This window comes from Grampus griseus (genome assembly GCF_964374135.1).
Source record: "Grampus griseus genome assembly, chromosome: 8".
Taxonomy (NCBI): Eukaryota; Metazoa; Chordata; class Mammalia; order Artiodactyla; family Delphinidae; genus Grampus; species Grampus griseus.
Window position 1 is genome coordinate 101207427 of NC_139002.1, and position 6590 is coordinate 101214016.

Sequence of the window (6590 nt, forward strand, 5' to 3'; positions counted from 1 at the left end):
CTCGGAGCCTCCCTCCTACAGTGCAGAGCCCAAGCCCCGCCCCTACACACCCACCCAGGGCCCCACCTCTACACTCGGAGACCCCTTCTGAGACTCCCTCCAACCGCTGGGCAAAACCCCACCCACACACCCTCACCCAGGGCTTACCTCCAACTCCGGAACTCCACACTCCACAGGTGCTGCCTCTCCCCTTCACGCAGGTCCTAAGCAGAGGCCCCGCCCCACACTTGAACGCTGCCCGCGCTAAGCCCCGCCCCGAAGGCCTTCGGCTCCATGGGTCCTGAGCCTAGGCCCCGCCCTATGTTCAAACGTCGCCCTATGTTCAAACGTCGCCCTACGTAGGCCCTGCCCCACCCTAAACCCCATCCCTGCCTAAGTTCCACCCCCCCTAAACTCCTCCCCCCATAGCCAAGGCCTTTTTTTTTCATTTTTCTTCTTTTAGGTTGGGGTTTTGTTTTACCTTGTTGTTGCTGATTCATTTATATATATTTTTTCTAATCTTTTATTTTTCTAATTTTATTTTATTCTTTATACTTTGTTATTGTTCTGCTCCTTTTGGTTTGTTCCCCCCCTTTTTTTTTTTTTTGCGATACACAGGCTTCTCACTGTTGTGGCCTCTCCCGTTTGGAGCACAGGCTCTGGACGCGCAGGCTCAGCGGCCATGGCTCACGGGCCCAGCCGCTCCATGGCATGTGGGATCTTCCCGGACCGGGGCACGAACCCGTGTCCCCTGCATCGGCAGGCGGACTCTCAACCACTGCGCCACCAGGGAAGCCCTGTCCCAGTATAATTTTTTAGAGTGCTTCATTTTGTTAGCAAACAAAACTTGGGTCCACTCATCCACTTGCAGTAAAGCCAATCTACTGACACTGGGTTGTGGTGAAGGAAAGTGTAAGGTTTATTGCAGGGCGCCAAGCAAGGAGTCCAGGCAGCTAACACTCAAAAGGCCTGAACTATCCAATGGCTTTCAGAGAAAGGTTTTTAAAGACTGGGTGAGGGAAAGGGTTGCAGGGTACACAATCAGCCCGTGGACATTCTTCTGATTGGTTGGTGGTGAGGCAATCAGGAGTCAACATCATCAACCTTCTGGTTCCAACCAATCTGGGGTCCACATGTTCATGGTCAGCATACAGTTAACTTCTTCCACCTGGTGGGGGTTTCAGTATCTGCAAAACAGCTCAAAGGACATGGCTCAGAATATTATCTTAGCCCTTGAGGAGGAACTAAAGGTCCTTGACGTTGTTTAATGGTTAAACTATTATTTTTTTGTCTTGCTTGAATGTTTTCTTTTGTTTCTGCATTTTCACACTTTGATTGAATCTATTCTTTGGAACTCGGGAAGACCTAGGAATCTAAAGTTTTTATGAAAACAAAAGGCAGGCACAGGACATGGGGGGATCTGTCCTGGGAAGGCCTCATAGGGTCCTGCTCGGTTACACTTTTACCCTCAAGTGTGCTGGTTTGGACAACAAATTATACAGCCCCCTCCTTCTCCATGCCTTTGCCCAAGCTGAATTTCCCACCTGAAATGCCCTCTGTTTCTGTTTCCTCTTCCAATTCAAATCCTTTATTTCCTTTGTACCAAATTCAAGATTGTCTGTGCCAAACCACCGCTCACAAGTTCCTTTCCTTTCTCTGAAATCCTCTAATACCCAAATAATTTATGCCACAAGATCTTTGACTGTGTTGCTTTTTTTTTGCCCCAGTAGTTTTCATTCATTGGATAATGGATATTTGTCATTTGCAGCTACCCAATCTTTTCAAGATTCCCCCTACATTTTGGCAATTTTTTTTTTCTTTTTGCGGTACATGGGCCTCTCACTGTTGTGGCCTCTTCCGTTGCGGAGCACAGGCTCTGGACGCGCAGGCTCAGCGGCCATGGCTCACGGGCCCAGCCGCTCTGCGGCATGTGGGATCTTCCCGGAGCAGGGCACAAACCCGTGTCCCCTGCATCGGCAGGTGGGCTGTCAACCACCGCGCCACCAGGGAAGCCCTTGGCAATATTTTTATATGAAGTATGCCTTCCCACAGTAGAAACTCCAAACTGGGCATTCCTAGACTTCCTTGCAGCTAAGGTGGGGGCCCATGACCTGGGTTCCACCAACCAGATGCATCCACGTGAGTTGTGGCTTCACAAATGAGCAGGGTGAAGAAGTGGCGGGGGGGAACCTGCTCCTGGTGGCCAAGTAGCCAAGGTCCCTGGTGGCCAGGGGAAGCAGAGCTGGAGAGACAGGTGTCCAGTCCCACGGGAAGGTGACTAATGAGGGTGCCTAGCAAGTTGGTGAAGGTATGTTCTCTGGAGCCTAGAGTAAGCCCCATCGCGTGGTTGGTTATTTTTCCCATCTGCGAGGATTTAGAGCATCCCAGAGGTTCTTAATATTCTCTAATAAGTCCTTTTGCACCTTTGTATTGGAAAAACCTACAAGTCTTTGCTCTGTATGTCTCCTTCTGTCCTTTGCTCCTGTATGTCTCCTTTGCTCTCATACTATTACCACTTTCACAATACTTCTATACCAGATGTGTGTGTGGAGGGATGGTCCCTGCCCCAAGCCATTCTCCACAACACCAGCTGGGTGTCCTACAATTTAACTCAGTTCTGACACTATGCCACAGGTTAAGGGCTCAGTCCCACAAGACTGCTCCCACCCCACTTCCAATGCCAATCGCAGGTGTAGGACCCCAGGTTACCCACAACTTCTGTCAAACATGGGGACAAATCAGGGGTTCCCATGATCCACACACCCTCCCCCCACCGCCGCCGCCATAAGGTTCAATTACTTTGCTAGAGTGGCTCATAGAACTCAGGGAAATGTATTTACCAGTTTATTAAAGGATACGATAAAGGATATAGATGAAGAGACAGATGAAGAGTACATAGGGCGAGGTCTGGGGGGTGGGGCGGGGTCCCGAGTGCAGGAGATTGTGTCCTTGTGGAGTTGGGGTGCGCCACCCTCCCAGTACGTGGATGTATTCACCAACTTGAAAGCTCACTGAACCCCATACTCTTGGGATTTTATGGAGGCTTCCTCTTGTAGGCATGATCAATTATTAACTCCATTTCCAACCCCTCTCCCCTCTCTGGAGGATGATGGATGGGGCTGAAAATTCCACACTTCAAATCACGGCTTGGTCTTTCTGGTGAGCAGCCCCCATCCAGGGTTCACCCGGGAGCCCACCTAGAGTCACCTCGTTAGAACAAAAGATGTTCCTAGTGTTCTTATCACTTAGGGATTTACAAGGGTTTTAGGAGCTCTGTGTCAGGAACATATATATATATATATATATATATATATATATATATATATATATATATATATAATTTTTTATTTCACAAGCTTCATCTAGCCAGATGGGTACCAATGTATGCAACCAGAAACTCTTACTAATACAATCTGTCCGGTGTCTACAGCTAGTTGCTAATCTCCCTACAGTCACCTTGGAGTTTTGAGAGCTTTCATATTCCTCTAAGCACCTCCCAGCACAGACAATGCTACATCAGGTTGTGCCCAGTGGAATCAGGGAAACATATTCAGGGGAGAGTGTGTGGTTGTGAAGCCTACAGTGTGGTGTTGTGGCTCCTTGCCAGGCACAGGGACAAACAGTGAACAAAACAGTCCAAAGACAGATGCCCACCGGACCCCAGATGAATTCCAATGAGGCACTAAAGCTTTTGGCTGGCTGCCTGTGTGCTTTCTCCACTTCTCCCAAAGTGGGTGCCAAGCAGGGTCCCTTATTGTCCCTAGAGAAACAGTTTAGTGGCCTGTCATCTTGAGAATTTACCCAGCCTGCCTTGCAGAGTTGCCTAATTCCAGGAAGCATTGTGTAGCTTACTTGGTTTCTTAAAGGGCCTCACATTTTAGAAGCTTATTTATTTGCTCTTTCCTTTCTGGATTTAGAAATTTGCATGCTATGTGCTTATTATGCAGGGAAACATTTCAGAGGGACTGATGACTGGAATCCTGTCCAAGGCAGTAACAGAGCGATCGACTCCATTCAAAATCTGTGGCTCTCCGAAACTATTTTAGAAACAATTCTCATATTTTTTGTGAACTCTTGGTAGGAGGAAAGTCATAATTCATCGATACTCTAGAAACATAACTTATTTCCTGCTCCACCTCCAACATGTATCATGCATAACCTTTGACCTAAAAAATCTACTTTATGGATTTTTCTTAGAGGATTAATCAAAAAATGCAAATAAGGACTTATGTATCAAAATGTTCCCTGAAGTATTATTTCTAGTAGTACAACATTTAATAGCATGGAAATGCTCACAAATAATGCTACCTGGGGTGAAAAAGTAAGAAATAGAGCATCTTAATAGTGAAAGGGAGAAATATACCAAAAAATTTAACTGTGAGTATCTCCAAGTGGCAGAATTATAGCCATTTTTATTTTGTCCTTTATACTTTGCCATGCTTTGTCTATAACAAATACACCCCTTACCTGAAAATGTATTTTTCAGCTGAAAATGTATCCAGCTTAGACTTCTTAGGGTTGATTAATCTAGAGAAGGATCTTTCCTTATATAAGTATGTTCTCTTATTCAGATGTTGAGCTTTGAATTATAATTAGTATCCATCAGTATCCTCAGGACCCCCAAACCTCAGCCCAACCCGTGTCCGATGCTGAACCCCCCCATCTGAATGAAGTTGGTCCATTTTTTATTTAATAAGCATTTTGAGGACTTCCTTGGTGGCGCAGTGGTTAAGAATACGGCTGCCAATGCAGGGGACACGGGTTAGCCCTGTTCCCGGAAGATCCCACAGGCCGCGGAGCAACTAAGCCCGTGCGCCACAACTACTGAGCCTGCGCTCTAGAGCCCGCGAGCCACAGCTACTGAAGCTTGTGCACCTAGAGCCTGTGCTCCGCAACAAGAGAAGCTACCGCAATGAGAAGCCCACACGTTGCAATGAAGAGGAGCCCGCGCTCGCTGCAACTAGAGAAAGCCCACGCACAGCAATGAAGACCCAACACAGCCAAAAATAAAAAAATAAATTAAATTAAATTTTTTTAAAGTTTAAAAAAAAAAAGCAAGCAGTTACTGTGTGCCAGGCTCTGTGCCAGAGCATAAAGCACTGAACACAACAGCCCAGATGGTGCCCGTCATGGGGCTGTTACTACCTCTAAGCCACAACCCTCAAGTAGGCACCAATGTGACTCTGCCAGGAAAATGGATTCCAGGCACCTCTATCTGAAATCCAGGGCTTTTCTCCCATAGCAATAAGTTGTGCTCACTGATCAGCTCACAAATATCCAGGCCACTCCAGTTTCATTCTTTCCAAGAGCTGTTGCCCCAGACTTCTGGGAATTTGCTTTTTTGAGTTTCTGAACCATTTGTTCTTTATCCAACAAACATTTATGAAAATCTTCAGAGAGCCAGGCACTGGTCTGGCCTTGTGTTGCAAATAGAACTGTCAAGGTTCCTGCCCGTAAGATGCTCATCACTTAGTCTGTGGACAGAAAAGCCCACCAAAGGGCTTTAATCAGCACTGGGAATTTCCCTGGGAAAGATGTGGCAGGAAGCTTAGCTGATAGACACCTCTTGGAATAGCTGCCTCTTCACTGAGAACTGCTATCAGTGCTGCAAATTTATTTGGGGGGCCTAATTTTAATCGTTCCCAGCCTATTTCAATTCCCCCCCAGCCTACCCTCCCAGATGGACTAAACCGAGCACTCTAACACTGGGCACTTAAACAAAAGCTCATTCATCATTCATGGAACACTTGAATGGAAAAAAAGGAAAACCAAAACTGGCACAAATTTCCCAACCTCCTAATCCCATACTCTAGATCCCATGAAGAAGACTGTCACAAACGTCGGTTTGGATGAGTTTTCAAAGGACAAGATCTCAATAGCTCCTTCTAGATAAGTGGCTCTCAACGAGCGGTCCCCAGAGGAGCAACAGCAGCATCACCTAAGAACTCATTAGAAATGCAAATTCTTGGGCTTCCCTGGTGGCGCAGTGGTTGAGAGTCCACCTGCCATACATTACATGTATGACTGCATCTTACTGACCATATAAAGTTATGCTTTGATCCATGCCACATTTTGAGCCAAAAGTACTCACTATTTGTACAGTCAACCCTCCATGCAAGGGGAAGAAAAGCAACTAGGGAGTTAGGTTGTCCTATCATACTGAAACCTTAACCTCTTTTCTCAAAAAGTGAATTTAGGTGAATTACAATTACAGCAGGATGTGCTTCCCTGATGGCGCAGTGGTTGAGAGTCCGCCTGTCGATGCAGGGGACATGGGTTCGTGCTTCGGTCCGGGAGGATCCCATATGCCGCGGAGCGGCTGGGCCCGTGAGCCATGGCCGCTGAGCCTGCGCATCCAGAGCCTGTGCTCCGCAACAGGAGAGGCCACAACAGTGAGAGACCCGCGTACCGCAAAAAAAAAAAAAACAAAAAACAATTACAGCAGGATGAACTGAACGTTTCCTAGTCAAGATTATGGTGTAGCATATTTATGGCTGAAGCAGGCTTCCTTTCCATGGCCTTGACCTGAGGCTGATGTTGAATTTATCTGCATCCCCTGGCTTGCGCTGTCAAACTGGGTCCCTAAGAGGTACCCCAGTGATAGAGTAATG

The 6590-nt window shown here is 46.9% G+C and overlaps 1 long non-coding RNA gene across 1 annotated transcript in view; it reads right to left on the reverse strand.

Annotated features, from left to right (window-relative positions):
• LOC309826787 overlaps positions 1 to 175 on the reverse strand; it is a 28180-nt gene extending 28005 nt beyond the window's left edge. Inside the window, exon 1 of the long non-coding RNA XR_014297138.1 lies at positions 148 to 175. This is a non-coding gene — a long non-coding RNA (uncharacterized lncRNA). The remainder of the gene's footprint in view (positions 1 to 147) is intronic.
• Between the last annotated feature and the right edge of the window lie 6415 nt (positions 176 to 6590).